Source organism: Coregonus clupeaformis, chromosome 1 (genome assembly GCF_020615455.1).
Source record: "Coregonus clupeaformis isolate EN_2021a chromosome 1, ASM2061545v1, whole genome shotgun sequence".
Lineage (NCBI taxonomy): Eukaryota > Metazoa > Chordata > Actinopteri > Salmoniformes > Salmonidae > Coregonus > Coregonus clupeaformis.
Window position 1 is genome coordinate 2,364,890 of NC_059192.1, and position 21,826 is coordinate 2,386,715.

General features: G+C 44.2%; 1 protein-coding gene across 1 annotated transcript in view; it reads right to left on the reverse strand.

The window, feature by feature from the left end:
* LOC121581341 overlaps positions 1-21,255 on the reverse strand; it is a 200,333-nt gene extending 179,078 nt beyond the window's left edge. The window contains exon 1 of the mRNA XM_045223699.1: positions 21,153-21,255. The gene's annotated coding sequence lies outside the window, so the exon portion shown is untranslated. The remainder of the gene's footprint in view (positions 1-21,152) is intronic.
* Positions 21,256-21,826: the final 571 nt, after the last annotated feature.

Below are 21,826 nucleotides of genomic sequence, written 5' to 3' on the forward strand. Positions count from 1 at the left end.
ACTCCCTCTACTGATATAACCTGGGACAGGGCACCCTCTCCCCCCCAACCAAACCAGGTGGTAACAATGGACAAAGCCGGTCTCTGAGAGGTCAGCCATTGAGAGAGTGAATCCCTGGCACTGCCCCCTTGTCTGGCTGCCAACTGGCAACAGAACCACCTCTGTGATGACACACACACTGTCACCACGGTGACTGACTCTACATCAGCGCCTAGAAAATGTCTGACTAATAACTTGAAGCTATGGTGTGTACTGTAAACTCAACCCACCTTATAATCATGCCTTACCCCATGACACAGTAGCAGAGGCTGTCAACCCAGGAGAGTGATATCCTTTCATGTGTTTAGAGGAGGCGCTGCCCAAACTTGGACCGCAGCGACATTTGGTTTGGCCCGTCAGAAAGGGGGGAACTCAGTCGCGGTCCCAACTTACTGTTGAGAGTTAAAATAGTAAAATGTACAAGGTGCAATTTTCGAAATGTGGCTGTGAATCAGCAGTTTCTCCCTTGTTGTGTCAGTCACCTGACAGTCACTCAAATTAGCCCGTGTCAAGCTAAAAAAACGAATGTCAAATCAAATCAAATCAAATTTTATTGGTCACATGCGCCGAATACAACAGGTGCAGACATTACAGTGAAATGCTTACTTACAGCCCTTAACCAACAGTGCATTTATTTTAAACAAAAAAAGTACAAATAAAACAACAACAAAAAAAAGTGTTGAGAAAAAAAAGAGCAGAAGTAAAATAAAGTGACAGTAGGGAGGCTATATATACAGTAAAATAAAGTGACAGTAGGGAGGCTATATATACAGGGGGGTACCGTTGCAGAGTCAATGTGCGGGGGCACCGGCTAGTTGAGGTAGTTGAGGTAATATGTACATGTGGGTAGAGTTAAAGTGACTATTGCTAGATAAGGTAGTCTCGTCAGCTGTCCTAACCTTGTAGTAATCATCACCAAATTACTGACCCGGCACACAGGGCATAGTCAGGAGCCCTGACCTCCAGGGGGGTCCCCATTGATTTTGTTAGTCCCTCTCACTCAGATATCATTTGAACATGGCATAAGGCATGGCAAACTGTGTACAGTGGCAGGAACTTTTGCTTTGAAACTGTAACAAAACAGAAAATTTAACCTCATGGCAAAATGCATAGAATTGCAGAAAATGTACTTTGACAACAAACAAAAATAAAATGAAATGTGTCCACTGCCAAGAAGCACGAACATATCTTGCCTCTGAGGTTTGGGGGGCCCCCCTAAAAGGTTAGAGGCACTTCTACCTGATGAGCTTCCCTGATGTTTTTCCTAAACTTTCCAATACCTTTCTGATGCATTTCAGTCACTTACTGCTGCATTCACAAATTGTTACACTTTTACCATATTCAAGTCATTTGAAACAACTTTGTTGCAGTTTCTGTGCCACAACGGTTACATTTTTAATTGTTAAGTGTCAAGTTGTATGACTACGATTTGATTGTTTAAAGTGTGATTTTTATGATTGCTTTTTTTTTTTACCTTTAATATTTCTAAATAGATCATGTCTGTTTGTTTGGCCCGCGACCTCCCAGATTATATTTTGGACCACCAAGCCCAACAGAAACTTGAGAGTTCTAACTAGCTCAATTAGCTAGGAGAAGTACAATGGCGCTTCATTTCCTGGTCTTCTGAATGGCCTGTTCTATTGGTCACCCTCCTCTCCTCCGGGTTCATTTCCTGTCCTAAAACGGCTGAACGTTCTAATGGTCACCCTCCTCTCCTCCGGGTTCATTTCCTGTCCTAAAACTGTTGAATGTTCTAATGGTCACCCTCCTCTCCTCCGGTTCATTTCCTGTCCTAAACGGCTGAATGTTCTGATGGTCACAGAGCGTCCCTCCCAGTACCAACTATTCCTGGACCCTTTTTTAATGATGCTGTTGTTTTTTTTTCTAGGCCAACTGTCTTTAGTCTAAATGTGTCTCTGTACACATTACGTAGGCACAGTCTGACCCCCATCGAAGGAAGCCTCCATCCCAGACACACAGTGTGATACAGGGTAAACAACACCAACTGTTCCTGGACCTTGACACACATTGCATCCGGAAATATTATCCTTTGACCTTTCTGTCTTTGTCTCTATACCACTGTCTGTATTATAAATAGCCTTGTATGAGCCTTGGTTCATAGGAACGGAACGGCTCATAGGAGCAGGAGTCTATCTCGTGTTTCTGTAGTGAGACAGCTTGATGTACAGTACACCCCCTGGACAGGACACTAGTCTATCTCCTGTTTCTGTAGTGAGACAGCTTGATGTACCAGTACACTCCCTGGACAGGACACTAGTCTATCTCCTGTTTCTGTAGTGAGACAGCTTGATGTACAGTACACCCCCTGGACAGGACTCTAGTCTATCTCTTGTTTCTGTAGTGAGACAGCTTGATGTACAGTACACCCCCTGGACAGGACTCTAGTCTATCTCTTGTTTCTGTAGTGAGACAGCTTGATGTACAGTACACCCCCTGGACAGGACACTAGTCTATCTCCTGTTTCTGTAGTGTGAGACAGTTTGATGTACAGGACACCCCCTGGACAGGACACTAGTCTATCTCCTGTTTCTGTAGTGTGAGACAGTTTGATGTACAGGACACCCCCTGGACAGGACACTAGTCTATCTCCTGTATCTTTAGTGAAACAGCTTAATGTACCAGTACACCCCCTGGACAGGACACTAGTCTATCTCCTGTTTCTGTAGTGAGACAGCTTGATGTACAGTACACCCCCTGGACAGGACACTAGTCTATCTCCTGTTTCTGTAGTGAGACAGCTTGATGTACAGTACACCCCCTAGACAGGACACTAGTCTATCTCCTGTTTCTGTAGTGAGACAGCTTGATGTACCAGTACACCCCCTGGACAGGACACTAGTCTATCTCCTGTTTCTGTAGCAGCTTGATGTACAGTACACCCCCTGGACAGGACACTAGTCTATCTCCTGTTTCTGTAGTGAGACAGCTTGATGTACCAGTACACCACCTGGACAGGACACTAGTCTATCTCCTGTTTCTGTAGTGAGACAGCTTGATGTACAGTACACCCCCTGGACAGGACACTAGTCTATCTCCTGTTTCTGTAGCAGCTTGATGTACCAGTACACCCCCTGGACAGGACACTAGTCTATCTCCTGTTTCTGTAGTGAGACAGCTTGATGTACCAGTACACCCCCTGGACAGGACACTAGTCTATCTCCTGTTTCTGTAGCAGCTTGATATACCAGTACACCCCCTGGACAGGACACTAGTCTATCTCCTGTTTCTGTAATGAGACAGCTTGATGTACAGGACACCCCCTGGACAGGACACTAGTCTACCTCCTGTTTCTGTAGTGAGACAGCTTGTTGTACAGGACACCCCCTGGACAGGACACTAGTCTACCTCCTGTTTCTGTAGTGAGACAGCTTGATGTACAGGACACCCCCTGGACAGGACACTAGTCTATCTCCTGTTTCTGTAGTGAGACAGCTTGTTGTACAGGACACCCCCTGGACAGGACACTAGTCTATCTCCTGTTTCTGTAGTGAGACAGCTTGTTGTACAGGACACCCCCTGGACAGGACACTAGTCTATCTCCTGTTTCTGTAGTGAGACAGCTTGTTGTACAGGACACCCCCTGGACAGGACACTAGTCTACCTCCTGTTTCTGTAGTGAGACAGCTTGTTGTACAGGACACCCCCTGGACAGGACACTAGTCTACCTCCTGTTTCTGTAGTGAGACAGCTTGATGTACAGGACACCCCCTGGACAGGACACTAGTCTATCTCCTGTTTCTGTAGTGAGACAGCTTGTTGTACAGGACACCCCCTGGACAGGACACTAGTCTATCTCCTGTTTCTGTAGTGAGACAGCTTGTTGTACAGGACACCCCCTGGACAGGACACTAGTCTATCTCCTGTTTCTGTAGTGAGACAGCTTGTTGTACAGGACACCCCCTGGACAGGTCACTAGTCTATCTCCTGTTTCTGTAGTGAGACAGCTTGTTGTACAGGACACCCCCTGGACAGGACACTAGTCTATCTCCTGTTTCTGTAGTGAGACAGCTTGTTGTACAGGACACCCCCTGGACAGGACACTAGTCTATCTCCTGTTTCTGTAGTGAGACAGCTTGATGTACAGTACACCCCCTAGACAGGACACTAGTCTATCTCCTGTTTCTGTAGTGAGACAGCTTGTTGTACAGGACACCCCCTGGACAGGACACTAGTCTATCTCCTGTTTCTGTAGTGAGACAGCTTGTTGTACAGGACACCCCCTGGACAGGACACTAGTCTATCTCCTGTTTCTGTAGTGAGACAGCTTTTTGTACAGGACACCCCCTGGACAGGACACTAGTCTATCTCCTGTTTCTGTAGTGAGACAGCTTGTTGTACAGGACACCCCCTGGACAGGTCACTAGTCTATCTCCTGTTTCTGTAGTGAGACAGCTTGTTGTACAGGACACCCCCTGGACAGGACACTAGTCTATCTCCTGTTTCTGTAGTGAGACAGCTTGATGTACCAGTACACCCCCTGGACAGGACACTAGTCTATCTCCTGTTTCTGTAGTGAGACAGCTTGATGTACAGGACACCCCCTGGACAGGACACTAGTCTATCTCCTGTTTCTGTAGTGAGACAGCTTGTTGTACAGGACACCCCCTGGACAGGACACTAGTCTATCTCCTGTTTCTGTAGTGAGACAGCTTGTTGTACAGGACACCCCCTGGACAGGACACTAGTCTATCTCCTGTTTCTGTAGTGAGACAGCTTGTTGTACAGGACACCCCCTGGACAGGACACTAGTCTATCTCCTGTTTCTGTAGTGAGACAGCTTGTTGTACAGGACACCCCCTGGACAGGACACTAGTCTATCTCCTGTTTCTGTAGTGAGACAGCTTGATGTACCAGTACACCCCCTGGACAGGACACTAGTCTATCTCCTGTTTCTGTAGTGAGACAGCTTTTTGTACAGGACACCCCCTGGACAGGACACTAGTCTATCTCCTGTTTCTGTAGTGAGACAGCTTGTTGTACAGGACACCCCCTGGACAGGTCACTAGTCTATCTCCTGTTTCTGTAGTGAGACAGCTTGTTGTACAGGACACCCCCTGGACAGGACACTAGTCTATCTCCTGTTTCTGTAGTGAGACAGCTTGATGTACCAGTACACCCCCTGGACAGGACACTAGTCTATCTCCTGTTTCTGTAGTGAGACAGCTTGATGTACAGGACACCCCCTGGACAGGACACTAGTCTATCTCCTGTTTCTGTAGTGAGACAGCTTGTTGTACAGGACACCCCCTGGACAGGACACTAGTCTATCTCCTGTTTCTGTAGTGAGACAGCTTGTTGTACAGGACACCCCCTGGACAGGACACTAGTCTATCTCCTGTTTCTGTAGTGAGACAGCTTGTTGTACAGGACACCCCCTGGACAGGACACTAGTCAATCTCCTGTTTCTGTAGTGAGACAGCTTGTTGTACAGGACACCCCCTGGACAGGACACTAGTCTATCTCCTGTTTCTGTAGTGAGACAGCTTGATGTACCAGTACACCCCCTGGACAGGACACTAGTCTATCTCCTGTTTCTGTAGTGAGACAGCTTGATGTACCAGTACACCCCCTGGACAGGACACTAGTCTATCTCCTGTTTCTGTAGTGAGACAGCTTGTTGTACAGGACACCCCCTGGACAGGACACTAGTCTATCTCCTGTTTCTGTAGTAAAACAGCTTGATGTACAGGACACCCCCTGGACAGGACACTAGTCTATCTCCTGTTTCTGTAGTGAGACAGCTTGTTGTACAGGACACCCCCTGGACAGGACACTAGTCTATTGCACGGCCTTACCCCCAATATATCTCCTTAATGCTGAGTGTCAAGCAGAGACACGTTGGTTCCCATTTTTACAGTCTTTGGTATGACTCGGCCCGGGGATCAAACTCCCAACCTTACAATCTCAGGGTGGAGTGGCAGACTAGCCACAAGGCCAATGAGTTGGTCCAGCATTCAAAATGTATCTCTCTACACAATGCGTAGGCACAATACATTACCCAGTATTTTACATTTAAAAAATTTTTTATTTAGCAGACGCTCTTATCCAGAGCGACTTATAGGAGCAATTAGGGTTAAGTGCCTTGCTCAAGGGCACATCGACAGATTTTTTCACCTAGTCGGCTCGGGGGATTAGAACCAGCGACCTTTCGGTGTTGCACAGTCTTTACAAGGGTTGGGTTCAACTCCATTTAAATTCAGGAAGTACACTGAAATTCCAATTCTCTTCAATGCTTTTCAATGAGTAAAATGTAGAATTTGAATGTTTTTTTTACAATCTAAATTGACAGGAATTGAAATGGAATTGACCCCAACCCCTAGTCTTTACACTTTCCAGAGAATCCAGTCTCTGTCCCATCCTCTGACTAGACACTAGACGTGTTCTAGTTCAAGTGACGCTGTTCTCCCTCATTTGGTCCTTGTTGTAGAATCAGAATGACGGTCCCGTGTAGCTCAGTTGGTAGAGCATGGCGTTTGCAATGCCAGGGTTGTGGGTTCGTTTCCCACGGGGGACCAGTATGAAAAAATTAATTTAATTAAATGTTTGTAAAAAATGATGTATGCACTCACTAACTGTAAGTCGCTCTGGATAAGAGTGTCTGCTAAATGACGTAAATGTAAATAAGACCAACCATTCTGTTTATTCCTGTCCCGGTCGCTACCCCTGGCTGGTGGGAGGGAGGGAGTATTTGTGTTATTTTCCTCTTCCGCTGTGCATCCTCTCCTCTCCTCTCCTCTCCTCTCCTCTCCTCTCCTCTCCTCTCCTCTCCTCTCCTCTCCCGGGGCTATATTCTATAGCAGACAGCAGTGAGCTGCGCACACACACACACACACACACACACACCCTCTTACCCTCTTGCAGACAGCAGTGGGGTAGCGATTCAACACTCAGGTTGCTGGAGCCTTGACCCCATGGTAACAGGAGAGGTCTGAAGCTATGTTCTTTTCCTTCCTCAAATAGCAACATCACGGTTAGTTAGTTCAGACCCTCCTACTGTTGTGTTGAAGTGGCCTATGACAACCTTTTCATTATGGGGCTTTCTTCTACATCTTTGGTCCTACAACTACGCTTACAACTACAACTACAACTACACCTACAACTACACCTACAACTACACCTACACCTACACCTACACCTACAACTACACCTACACCTACACCTACAACTACAACTACACCTACACCTACACCTACAACTACAACTACAACTACACCTACAACTACACCTACAACTACAACTACAACTACACCTACACCTACAACTACACCTACAACTACACCTACAACTACACCTACAACTACAACTACACCTACAACTACACCTACAACTACACCCACAACTACACCCACAACTACAACTACACCTACAACTACACCTACACCTACAACTACACCTACAACTACACCTACAACTACACCTACAACTACACCTACAACTACAACTACACCTACAACTACACCTACACCTACAACTACACCTACAACTACACCTACACCTACACCTACAACTACACCTACACCTACACCTACAACTACAACTACAACTACAACTACACCTACAACTACAACTACACCTACAACTACACCTACACCTACAACTACACCTACAACTACAACTACACCTACAACTACACCTACACCTACACCTACAACTACACCTACAACTACACCTACAACTACACCCACAACTACACCCACAACTACAACTACACCTACAACTACACCTACACCTACAACTACACCTACAACTACACCTACAACTACGCCTACAACTACAACTACACCTACAACTACACCTACACCTACACCTACACCTCTGAGTGAAGATGCATCTCCTATTCTGTCTAGTTGTTCTCTCTCTCTTTCTAAGGACTATCAGTAGAACATGTGAGCTAAAAACAAGACAGACAGATGGATAGAAAGTACTTAACCAACTTAACACCTCTTAACTGCAGAGAGAATGAGAATCACCTCTTTGATATATTTTAAATCAGATTTTCCAATCTATTTTACTTAATTAACCATGATCACACATTGTGTTTTTATGCTTGTCATGATTAAAGAAATAATCTGTCATGCCTGTGTATTAAATGTTATCTGAACAGTGTAGTATATCAGCATTCACACCCTAATAAAAAATGAAAAGCGGAAAAGACTTCAGTCAATATTCAAGCCCATTGAAAACAGCAAGCCTAAATAAGTTCAGGAGTAGAAATGTGCTTAACAAGTCACATAATACGTTGCATGGACTCACTCTGTGTGCAGTAATAGTGTTCAACATGATTTTTTGCATTGCTACCTCATCTCTGTACCCCACACATACAATTCTGTAAGGTCCCTGAGTCGAGCAGTGAATTTCAAACCACAAAGACCAGGGAGGTTTTCCAATGCCTCGCAAAGAAGGGCACCTTTTGGTAGATGGGTAAAACATTTAAAAAGCAGACATTGAATATCCCTTTGAGCATGGTGAAGTTATTAATTACATTTTGGATGGTGTATCAACACACCCTGTCACTACAAAGATACAGGTGTTCTTCCTAACTTAGTTGCCGGAGAGGAAGGAAACTGCTCAGGGATTTCACCATGAGACCAATGGTGACTTTAAAACAGTTACAGAGTTGAATGACTGTGATAGGAGAAAACTGAGGATGGATCAACAACATTGTAGTCACTCCACAATACTAACCTAACTGACAGATTGAAAAGAAGGAAGCCTGTGCAGAATAAACATATTACAAAAAAAATGCATCCTGTTTGCAACAAGGCACTAAAGTAAAACTGCAAAAAATGTGGCAAAGCAATTCACTTTTTGTCCTGAATACAAAGTGTTATGTTTGGGGCAAATCCAATACAACACACTACTGAGTACCACTCCACATATTTTTAAGCGGTGGCTGCATCATGTTATGGGTATGCTTGTAATCATTAAGGACTGGAGAGTTTTTCAGGATAAAAAAGAAACAAAATGGAGCTAAGCACAGGCAAAATCCTAGAGGAAAACCTGGTTCAGTCTGCTTTCCACCAGATACTGGGAGATGAATTCACCTTTCAGCAGGACAATAACCTAAAACATAAGGCCAACTCTACACTGGAGTTGCTAACCAAGGACAGTGAACGTTCCTGAGTGGCCAAGTTTTGACTTAAAGTTTTGACTTAAATCTACTTGAAAATCTATGGCAAGATTTCAAAATGGCTGTCTAGCAATGATCAACAACCAACTTGACAGAGCTTGAATAATTTTTTTAAGAATAAATTGCAAATAATGTACAATATAGATGTGCAAAGCTCTTCGAGACTTACCCAGAAAGCCTCACATTTGTAATCGCTGCCAAAGGACATTCTAACATGTATTGACTCAGGGGGTTGAATACTCAGTCAAAACTCAGTCACTGTATATTGGGGAACTCAGTCAAAACTCAGTCACGGTATATTGGGGAACACAGTCAAAACTCAGTCACTGTATATTGGGGAACTCAGTCAAAACTTAGTCATGGTATATTGGGGAACACAGTCAAAACTCAGTCACTGTATATTGGGGAACTCAGTCAAAACTCAGTCATGGTATACTGGGGAACACAGTCAAAACTCAGTCATGGTATATAGGGGAACTCAGTCAAAACTCAGTCATGGTATATTGGGGAACACAGTCAAAACTCAGTCACGGTATATAGGGGAACTCAGTCAAAACTCAGTCATGGTATATTGGGGAACACAGTCAAAACTCAGTCACGGTATATTGGGGAACACAGTCAAAACTCAGTCACGGTATATTGGGGAACACAGTCAAAACTCAGTCACGGTATATTGGGGAACACAGTCAAAACTCATTCACGGTATATAGGGGAACTCAGTCAAAACTCAGTCATGGTATATTGGGGAACACAGTCAAAACTCAGTCACGGTATATTGGGGAACACAGTCAAAACTCAGTCACGGTATATTGGGAACACAGTCAAAACTCAGTCACGGTATATTGGGGAACACAGTCAAAACTCATTCACGGTATATAGGGGAACTCAGTCAAAACTCAGTCACGGTATATTGGGGAACACAGTCAAAACTCAGTCACGGTATATTGGGGAACACAGTCAGTCAAATCAAGATAAATTGGCAACGAAACAATTAGGACCTCCCAGACCAAATTTAATAATTCAACAGGTTTCTACTAAAGGCGGAAAGTCCTACACCCGAGGATTTTCCAAAAATTAGTATGAACGAAAAACCTGGCTAGCAGGCTGCGATGTAGCTAATGCAGTCTTCTGCTACCCCCTGCTTACTCTTTCACCCTGAAGGCGGCACGGCAGACAGCACCGCTTGGACAGCGACTGGTGTGTAACGGACATGCACCATCTTTCAGGAAAGATTAAGAAACATGAGCTGTCAAAGACCCACATGGATAGCTGTTTGAGATGGTCTGCTTTGGGGAGTGAACATTGCCACTCAACTGGATGGGGATACAGGCTGGCTGTCCGCCGCCACAACGATGAGGTTAGTGTTGATAATCACAAGTTTACTGGAGAACTGAGACCAAGTAGAGACTTTGGACAGGGTGGATATGGTATAATAAAGGCAGTTTATTCAGAGGTAAAGATATCTGGAATCGCGTGCACGGACCCGTTCGTTATCTGAAGACAATGTTTCATTGTGTGCAGACATTTTATGCAATAAATGAAGTAGGTTGAATCTAGTAGTTCTGATCTTCTGATTGGTCCTGATGAGTTGGGCGAGGTCACCTCCAGGCTAGTGTCACTGTTGCATTGGCTCTGAGTCGGGTTCTCTGTCTTCAAATGTTCAGCCTAAGAGAGGGGATTTGTGTGTGTGTGTGTGTGTGTGTTTAACAGTGATGATGTGTGTGTGTGTGTGTGTGTGTGTGTGTGTGTGTGTGTGTGTTTAACAGTGATGATGTGTGTGTGTGTGTGTGTGTGTGTGTGTGTGTGTGTGTCCTCAGAGCAAGAACTCGTGAGTTGGAAGAACTGAGAGGCCTATGGCGTGGGTGTTGTCCTTGGCCACCTGCTGACAAGGCTGACAAGATAGGACCCTTTTGTCCATTGTTATTGGATAGGAACAGAACTTATAACCAGCTCCTGACCTAAATAGATCTTAGCACAACATTTTACTCAACATATCATATTCCATATTCACTATAACAAATATATTTACTACGACATTAGCAAGAACCGCCACATCCTCAGCCGGCTAATCCAGTGTGTGAAGTTTTGCGGAGTGTTTGAGTTAGCTTTGCGAGGCAAAGATGAAACTGAGGGCTCCACCAACCCTGGTAAGCCAACACTTTTGAGATCAGTCAATAAATGCTTCTGGTATTGACTTATATGCTGCCCCTGTCTTCATGTTGTTGCTGGACATATCTTTTTTAAAATGTGTGTAGGTCACCTAAATCATCAGAAAAATTGCCCCCCCTGAGAATTTTTTCAGGAGCCGCCACTGTGTGTGTGTGGTTAAAACCCAATGCAAAACTCAAGGAGGGAGTTACATGCAGATATCTAGACACAAGGAAAACTAGGCCACCCAGTCTAATTAGCAATTTAATGTTGGTTTTACATCATCACATATTGGCTGTAGCAGGAGGCAGTCAAAAGTAGTAGTTATTTTTCAGCAACTCTGGCTAGTGGCTACGACATGGAGCAACTACAAAGAAGATGTCGTCACACAAAACGTCTCCAATGCAACGTGTAGGGACTGAGTCGTGCATAATCTGTTACAACAGACAGAGGTTGCAGCCTTTTATAATAGGCTATATATTTTTGGGGACTATTCATTCAGATTGCTGCAGGGTTTTTTATTTCAGCGGTTCAAAAAAATATGAGGCAGAGACATCGGCCACATCACCATGGGGGGAGCAGCGAAGGCTACGTACAGTAAGGGAAAAAAGTTTTTGATTTTGTACGTTTGCCCACTGACAGACATGATCAGTCTATCATTTTAATGGGAGGTTTATTTGAACTTGTGAGAGACAGAATAACAACAAAAAAATCCAGAAAAATGCATGTCAAAAATGTTATGAATTGATTTCCATTTTAATGAGGGAAATAAGTATTTGACCCCTCTGCAAAACATGACTTAGTACTTGGTGGCAAAACCCTTGTTGGCAATCACAGAGGTCAGACGTTTCTTGTAGTTGGCCACCAGGTTTGCACACATCTCAGGAGGGATTTGGTCCCACTCCTCTTTGCAGATCTTCTCCAAGTCATTAAGGTTTAGAGGCTGACGTTTGGCAACTCCAACCTTCAGCTCCCTCCACAGATTTTCTATGGGATTAAGGTCTGGAGACTGGCTAGGCCACTCCAGGACCTTAATGTGCTTCTTCTTGAGCCACTCCTTTGTTGCCTTGGCCGTGTGTTCTGGGTCATTGTCATGCTGGAATACCCATCCACAACCCATTTTCAATGCCCTGGTTGAGGGAAGGAGGTTCTCACCCAAGATTTGACGGTACATGGCCCCGTCCATCGTCCCTTTGATGCGGTAAAGTTGTCCTGTCCCCTTAGCAGAAAAACACCCCCAAAGCATAATGGTTCCACCTCCATGTTTGACGGTGGGGATGGTGTTCTTGATGTCATAGGCAGCATTCCTCCTCCTCCAAACACGGCGAGTTGAGTTGATGGCAAAGAGCTCGATTTTGGTCTCATCTGACCACAACACTTTCACCCAGTTCTCCTCTGAATCATTCAGATGTTCATTGGCAAACTTCAGACGGGCCTGTATATGTGCTTTCTTGAGCAGGGGGACCTTGCGGGCGCTGCAGGATTTCAGTCCTTCACGGCAAGTGTGTTACCAATTGTTTTCTTGGTGACTATGGTCCCAGCTGCCTTGAGACCATTGACAAGATCCTCCCGTGTAGTTCTGGGCTGATTCCTCACCGTTCTTATGATCATTGTAACTCCACGAGGTGAGATCTTGCATGGAGCCCCAGGCCGAGGGAGATTGACAGTTATTTTGTGTTTCTTCCATTAGCGAATAATCGCACCAACTGTTGTCACCTTCTCACCAAGTTGCTTGGCGATGGTCTTGTAGCCCATTCCAGCCTTGTTTAGGTCTACAATCTTGTCCCTGACATCCTTGGAGAGCTCTTTGGTCTTGGCCATCGTGGAGAGTTTGGAATCTGATTGATTGATTGCTTCTGTGGACAGATGTCTTTTATACAGGTAACAAACTGAGATTAGGAGCACTCCCTTTAAGAGTGTGCTCCTAATCTCAGCTCGTTACCTGTATAAAAGACACATGGGAGCCAGAAATCTTTCTGATTGAGAGGGGGTCAAATACTTATTTCCCTCATTAAAATGCAAATCAATTTATAACATTTTTGACATGCGTTTTTCTGGATTTATTTTGTTGTTATTCTGTCTCTCACTGTTCAAATAAACCTACCATTAAAATTATAGACTGATCATGTCTTTGTCAGTGGGCAAACGTACAAAATCAGCAGGGGATCAAATATTTTTTCCCTCACTCTAGGATAAAGTTGTGCGTAAAATAACACAGAATGTGATCCGGATCCTTCGCTTTGAGAAAGAGGATTCCAGAGGGGCAGGGAGGGGGCCGAAACTCCGTATTCACAACCACAGCCTTTCCTTTTTAGTCCACAGGGTCTGTATTTAGAGAGAGAAAGGTGTGTGTGGGTGTGTGCACGTGCGAGTGCGTGCGTTCAAATCTGAAGAGTCAACAGCACTGAGCTAAGTACGTCCTTCCTGACAGTTAGCTGTATTAACACACAGACTGAAGCCACAGCCCCCCACACACCACTCACTCACTAAACATGCTTACTTAGGACTGATAGCATCTCTGTCCTGTTTTATTTACCAGCTCAGCCAACCAGACATCATTGTTCCATTCAGTCGTTGGGGGTGGCACAGCTAGCTAACCCCGCTGGAACCACACAATGACCGGCCAAACAAAGTAACGTTGAGGGAGAAAGGGAGAACAGTTAGCTAACACCGCTAGAACCACAAAATCACACTGAAATTGTGGGATTAATTCTGTGTAACTTGGTGTTTTTTTTAGCTGGAATCTTAGCTGGAATCTTTGGGAAAAGGAACTACACTGTGATGCATCTGTGCTCAGTAATAACAAAACATGAACAGAAAACACAGGTGCTGTTGAACACTAATGGGAAATACCCTTAACATACTGTACACACACACACACACGCACACAAACACACACACACACACACACACACACACGCACAGTTCAATGTCACTAGTTAAGGTCGGTAGTTGCTATCAAGAGGTCAAGAGGAATAATGCTTCAATCTGTGTTTAGTTTTTCACCAGTAATGAGCAAGTGGTCTGACCTTAAAAAAATACCATGAGATTGATTCACTTGTCTTGGATCGTTTATACACCCTTAACTCTGACCACGGACACACACACACACACACACACACACACACACACACACACACACACACACACACAAACACACCCTTAACTCCGACCACATATCATTGATGAAGATGGGACCAGCTGTTAGCTATACGAGCCATTCCCGACTAAGTGAAATAATGTCCCTTCCCTCTTTAAATAAATACAGATTCCCCTTGAGGCAAGACATCGTCATATCAGTAGCCGAGACTTATCACTACCCTGTCTAACACGCACAGCAACTTTTAGCCTGCATCCCAAATGGCACCCTATTCCCTATGGTACCTGGTCGAAAGTAGTGCACTACATAGGGAATAGGGTGCTATTTGGGATGTAGTCTTAGACCCAGAGGGTGACTCGAGTAGAACTGTGATTAGACGGTAAAAGCATAAAGTCAACATCCCAAATCCCTATTAAGTATACTATTAATGGCCAGAGCCAATAGGGAATGCTATACAGGGAATAAGGTTCCGTTGGTATGCAGATTGGGACTTAAAACAGTGATATATGTAGTTTGGGTTATTTCATTATTTGGCTGTAAATTATGACATTGTTGAATTAAATATAAAATCATGATCTGTAAATCATGACATTGTTGAATTAAATATAAATTGTGATCTGTAAATCATGTCATTGTTGAATTAAATATAAATCGTGATCTGTAAATCATGACATTGTTGAATTAAATATAAATCATGATGTGTAAATCATGACTATGTTGAATTAAATATAAATCGTGATCTGTAAATCGTCATTGTTGAATTAAATATAAATCGTGATCTGTAAATCATGACATTGTTGAATTAAATATAAATCGTGATCTGTAAATCATGACATTGTTGAATTAAATATAAATTGTGATCTGTAAATCATGTCATTGTTGAATTAAATATAAATCGTGATCTGTAAATCATGTCATTGTTGAATTAAATATAAATCGTGATCTGGAAATCATGACATTGTTGAATTAAATATAAATCATGATCTGTAAATCATGTCATTGTTGAATTAAATATAAATCGTGATCTGTAAATCATGTCATTGTTGAATTAAATATAAATCGTGATCTGTAAATCATGTCATTGTTGAATTAAATATAAATCGTGATCTGTAAATCATGACATTGTTTAATTAAATATAAATCATGACCTGTAAATCATGTCATTGTTGAATTAAATATGAATCGTGATCTGTAAATCATGTCATTGTTGAATTAAACATGAATCGTGATCTGTAAATCATGTCATTGTTGAATTAAATATAAATTGTGATCTGTAAATCATGTCATTGTTGAATTAAATATAAATAGTGATCTGTAAATCATGACATTGTTGAATTAAATATAAATCGTGATCTGTAAATCATGTCATTGTTGAATTAAATATAAATCGTGATCTGTAAAATCATGACATTGTTGAATTAAATGTCCTCTAATTCATCCTCTTTGTGGTGCACTAAGATGTTCTCTTCCTTTTGGCTTTTAGTTGCATATTTCTCCAAGTTTCCACCCATTCATTTTGTCACCGCTTTCGGATAGCAGAGCAGAGCAATTAAATACAGAAGGACAGAAAAAGTTAAATGAGCCAGTCTGCTACTTAAACTGAAGGAATTGTCAACATTCACTTGTTTGTCATCTGAAAAGATCTTGATTTGCTTTGAAACCACAACAATGGGGAAATTATCTCTCTCTCTCTCTCTCTCTCTCTCTCTCTCTCTCTCTCTCTCTCTCTCTCTCTCTCTCTCTCTCTCTCTCTCTCTCTCTCTCTCTCTCTCTCTCTCTCTCTCTCTCTCTCTCTCTCTCTCCCTCCCCCAATCTCACAGCCTGGGTCAGATGATTCTCTCCAGATGATTCCATCTCTCTGCTGCTGGTGATCTCTAAACACCTTCTCTGTCAGCCTGGGTGATTCCCTCTCTCTGATCTCTAAACACCTATCTCTGTCAGCCTGGGTGATTCCCTCTCTCTGATCTCTAAACACCTATCTCTGTCAGCCTGGGTGATTCCCTCTCTCTGATCTCTAAACACCTACCTCTGTCAGCCTGGGTGATTCCCTCTCTCTGATCCCTAAAGACCTACTGGGACAATGAATCAAATACAAATGCCGAGCCTCCTCTTCCTCCCTCATGCATATTCTGTCTCTCCCCCCTCCCTCCTTCCCCTCTGACCAATCAGTAGATCAGTTTTCAGTGAAAGCAGTGCATTCTACTATAACTAGAGATTGAAACAAATACATCTTATCATGGTCTGGTCTGAATAAATGGATGTAGATTTAACTGGGCTGTGGGTCTATGCTGGCTCACTGTGACTGATTTAACTGGGCTGTAGGTCTATGCTGGCTCACTGTGACTGATTTAACTGAGCTGTGGGTCTATGCTGGCTCACTGTGACTGATTTAACTGGGCTGTGGGTCTATGCTGGCTCACTGTGACTGGTTTAACTGAGCTGTGGGTCTATGCTGGCTCACTGTGACTGATTTAACTGAGCTTTGGGTCTATGCTGGCTCACTGTGATTGATTTAACTGGGGATGTGGGTCTATGATGGCTCACTGTGACTGATTTAACTGGACTGTGGGTCTATGATGGCTCACTGTGACTGATTTAACTGGACTGTGGGTCTATGCCGGCTCACTGTGACTGATTTAACTGGAATGTGGGTCTATGATGGCTCACTGTGACTGATTTAACAGGACTGTGGGTCTATGATGGCTCACTGTGACTGATTTAACTGGGGATGTGGGTCTATGATGGCTCACTGTGACTGATTTAACTGGGGATGTGGGTCTGTGATGGCTCACTGTGACTGATTTAACTGGACTGTGGGTCTATGATGGCTCACTGTGACTGATTTAACTGGGCTGTGGGTCTATGCTGGCTCACTGTGACTGATTTAACTGGACTGTGGGTCTATGCTGGCTCACTGTGACTGATTTAACTGGGCTGTGGTTCTATGCTGGCTCACTGTGACTGATTTAACTGGGCTGTGGGTCTATGCTGGCTCACTGTGACTGATTTAACTGAGCTGTGGGTCTATGCTGGCTCACTGTGACTGATTTAACAGAGCTGTGGGTCTATGCTGGCTCACTGTGACTGATTTAACTGGGGATGTGTGTCTATGATGGCTCACTGTGACTGATTTAACTGGACTGTGGGTCTATGATGGCTCACTGTGACTGATTTAACTGGACTGTGGGTCTATGATGGCTCACTGTGACTGATTTAACTGAGCTGTACGTCTATACTAGCTCACTGTGACTGATTTAACTGAGCTGTGGGTCAATGCTGGCTCACTGTGACTGATTTAACTGGGGATGTGGGTCTATGATGGCTCACTGTAACTGATTTAACTGGGGATGTGGGTCTTTGATGGCTCACTGTGACTGATTTAACTGGACTGTGGGTCTATGATGGCTCACTGTGACTGATTTAACTGGACTGTGGGTCTATGCTGGCTCACTGTGACTGATTTAACTGGATTGTGGGTCTATGCTGGCTCACTGTGACTGGTTTAACTGAGCTGTGGGTCTATGCTGGCTCACTGTGACTGATTTAACTGGACTGTGGGTCTATGCTGGCTCACTGTGACTGATTTAACTGGGCTGTGGGTCTATGGTGGCTCACTGTGACTGATTTAACTGGACTGTGGTTCTTTGCTGGCTCACTGTGACTGATTTAACTGAGCTGTGGGTCTATGCTGGCTCACTGTGACTGATTTAACTGGGCTGTGGTTCTATGCTGGCTCACTGTGACTGATTTAACTGGGCTGTGGGTCTATGCTGGCTCACTGTGACTGATTTAACTGAGCTGTGGGTCTATGCTGGCTCACTGTGACTGATTTAACAGAGCTGTGGGTCTATGCTGGCTCACTGTGACTGATTTAACTGGGGATGTGTGTCTATGATGGCTCACTGTGACTGATTTAACTGGACTCTGGGTCTATGCTGGCTCACTGTGACTGATTTAACTGGACTGTGGGTCTATGATGGCTCACTGTGACTGATTTAACTGGACTGTGGGTCTATGATGGCTCACTGTGACTGATTTAACTGAGCTGTACGTCTATACTAGCTCACTGTGACTGATTTAACTGAGCTGTGGGTCTATGCTGGCTCACTGTGACTGATTTAACTGGGGATGTGGGTCTATGATGGCTCACTGTAACTGATTTAACTGGGGATGTGGGTCTTTGATGGCTCACTGTGACTGATTTAACTGGACTGTGGGTCTATGATGGCTCACTGTGACTGATTTAACTGGACTGTGGGTCTATGCTGGCTCACTGTGACTGATTTAACTGGATTGTGGGTCTATGCTGGCTCACTGTGACTGATTTAACTGGACTGTGGGTCTATGCTGGCTCACTGTGACTGATTTAACTGGACTGTGGGTCTATGGTGGCTCACTGTGACTGATTTAACTGGACTGTGGTTCTTTGCTGGCTCACTGTGACTGATTTAACTGAGCTGTGGGTCTATGCTGGCTCACTGTGACTGATTTAACTGGGCTGTGGTTCTATGCTGGCTCACTGTGACTGATTTAACTGGGCTGTGGGTCTATGCTGGCTCACTGTGACTGATTTAACTGAGCTGTGGGTCTATGCTGGCTCACTGTGACTGATTTAACAGAGCTGTGGGTCTATGCTGGCTCACTGTGACTGATTTAACTGGGGATGTGTGTCTATGATGGCTCACTGTGACTGATTTAACTGGACTCTGGGTCTATGCTGGCTCACTGTGACTGATTTAACTGGACTGTGGGTCTATGATGGCTCACTGTGACTGATTTAACTGGACTGTGGGTCTATGATGGCTCACTGTGACTGATTTAACTGAGCTGTACGTCTATACTAGCTCACTGTGACTGATTTAACTGAGCTGTGGGTCTATGCTGGCTCACTGTGACTGATTTAACTGGGGATGTGGGTCTATGATGGCTCACTGTAACTGATTTAACTGGGGATGTGGGTCTTTGATGGCTCACTGTGACTGATTTAACTGGACTGTGGGTCTATGCTGGCTCACTGTGACTGATTTAACTGGACTTAGGGTCTATGCTGGCTCACGGTTACAGGTCTCTACAATCTGATACAGCTCAGGTCAGAATTCCCTGTCATTGTACTGCTGGATCGTCAAACGAATGCATAGAAATAGTCTCAAATCACTGGAAACATTCATCAGAGAGTTGGTCAAATATAGCAAGCTGAGTGTCTGTCTGTGGAACTGCTTTATCACACCAACAGCATGTATAATAATAATATGCCATTTAGCAGACGCTTTCATCCAACGCGACTTACAGTCATGCGTGCATAATTATTATTTTTTTGTGTATGGGTGGTCCCGGGGATCGAACCCACTACCTTGGCGTTACAAGCACCGTGCTCTAACCAGTTGAGCTACACAGGACCAGTCCAGTTCAGCAGTGCCAACAGCTATTACCAGACCACATAGTTTATGTTCCCTGTAGTCCTACTGTAGTGCCTTCCTCTTCCTGACTTTTGAAAAGGTCACACAATAAACACAAACATTAAATTATTATCAACAAGGTGTTTACCTACAGGTCATCTTGAGCAAGTAGGATAGACGTTTTGTGAAAATAGGTACTTTTTTTAAATTTGTGTGGATTTAGTAGCCTACAGCCAGCATTTATTGAAAAAATATATATAAAATCATTGAAAGAGAACTATGTGGATTGAAATCCTTATTTATTCCCAAACCTATTTTCCCTTTTGTACTTTAACTATTTGCACATCGTTACAACACTGTATATAGACATAATATGAGAGAGATCATCCCTGGCCCAGCAGTGAGTCTCTATGTGAGAAAGTCAACGTGTTCGAGTTGTCAGAGACAACAGTACGAACACAGAAGATTTGGCACCCACCATCTCTTGCTGTTCAAGTATCAGAAACATTAGCTGGGAGCTGGGCGGTTCACGGCTTGAGGTTCGACGTGATTTAGCAGTGTAACACAAACCCATTAGTCTGTTGCTGTCTCTGCTATGAGGGAGGCACACACACACACAGACACACACACAGACACACACACACAGAAAGAGAGACACACACACACACACAAACACAGACACACACACAGACACACACAAACACACTCACACACAGACACACACACAGACACACACACACACACAGAGAGAGACACATACACACACACAAACACACACACACACAGACACACACAAACACAGACACACACAGACACACACACAGACACACACACACAGAGAGAGAGACACATACACACACACAAACACAGACACACACACAGACACACACAAACACAGACACACACAGACACACACACAGACACACACACACAGAGAGAGACACATACACACACACAAACACAGACACACACACAGACACACACAAACACAGACACGCACAGACACAAACACACAGACACACACACAAACACACACACACACACACACACAGCGTTCCGACCCAACCCTACTCCATGGTGCAGCATGGAGCCCTATCCCATCAGCAGGTCTGGGCAGCGCTCACAACAAGCAGTTATATAGTGGTTGGGGACAAAAGCACAAACAAGACATTATATACTATTGGAAGGAATGTGTGTATTTCTCTCCAACAATGTGGGCTACATACCAGGATGTATGAACAACGGACCCACATCATGGTGTTCATAATGTATCACCAGAAAACAAAAACAAAAACAACATCAAAAAAATGTTTCTTACCTCACACACAAGTATCCAGTAGTATCCTTCACAAATGTTCAGGCGGACAACGTATAGGGCTATATTTAGGATGGCTGCAGCGATGCCTGGGACGCTCGCCAGTCTTCACTTTCTCTGTGTGTGGAGAAATGACCCGGCTTGTCTAGTGGGATTGGGTGGTGCAGTATGGCATCCTCGGGATTATAAGGTATTAGTGGGGTCCAGATGCAGGGGGCCAGCAGTAAACAGATGGGTTGGGGCTTCTAATACGTACCACGACACACATGTTGTATTTTTCAGGTCACGCAAAGACACATAGGAACGTTCCCCATGTCTTGTCCCCTGAACCACCATGCTGAATATCATGTCATACACCATGAGACCACAGGAGAGTGGGAGGAAACACCATGAGACCACAGGAGAGTGGGAGGGAACACCATGAGACCACAGGAACACCATGAGACCACAGGAGAGTGGGAGGAAACACCATGAGACCACAGGAACACCATGAGACCACAGGAGAGTGAGAGGGAACACCATGAGACCACAGGAGAGTGAGAGGGAACACCATGAGACCACAGGAGAGTGAGAGGGAACACCATGAGACCACAGGAGGGACACTACAGTATGAGAGTACATAACAGAAGATTGTCTTGTTCTGTTTTGCAGTGTGTTGTTGCCGTTGTTTTCTAAAG